Genomic DNA, 411 nt, shown 5'->3' with positions numbered 1-411 from the left:
TGCTACTAGAGAGCCGGCAGACAGTGTACAGAGAAACAGCAAGAGAGGGAGGCAGAGAAGAGGAAAGTGTGAGTGGATTTCAGCTGATTTTAGAAGATTTCATCGGACATGTTCAAGCCATACCTGCTCAAGTCGTTTCTTTGGTCTCATACAGACCTCCTTCTCCTTCCTCTCCTTTTTTCCGCCTCCGTTTGTCTCGTTCTGTCTCTCCAGGCCATAGCTACCTACAAGTAGGATCCCAGAAGCCAACGCTGCTGATCCTGTCAGGATACGCCAGCCCACACAGTCAGGATGGGCTGTACAACAGGCCATTTGGCTTGCCAACCACAGCCGCAGACCAACTTGGGGCAGGAGGGTCAATCGCTAGAGACTGGTGGGGCCAAAGTGCCCGAGGTGCTCTCCTCTCTGGAG

General features: G+C 53.0%; 1 long non-coding RNA gene across 1 annotated transcript; it reads left to right on the top strand.

The window, feature by feature from the left end:
• Window positions 1-411, top strand: LOC106456369 (uncharacterized). Its single transcript, XR_001290514.1, has 2 exons — window positions 1-68; window positions 214-411. It is a non-coding gene; the product is annotated as an uncharacterized LOC106456369 (long non-coding RNA).

Source organism: Pundamilia nyererei, unplaced genomic scaffold (assembly GCF_000239375.1).
Source record: "Pundamilia nyererei isolate P.nyererei 1_Seehausen unplaced genomic scaffold, PunNye1.0 scaffold00142, whole genome shotgun sequence".
NCBI lineage: Eukaryota > Metazoa > Chordata > Actinopteri > Cichliformes > Cichlidae > Pundamilia > Pundamilia nyererei.
This window is presented reverse-complemented; position numbering and strand designations above follow the sequence as displayed.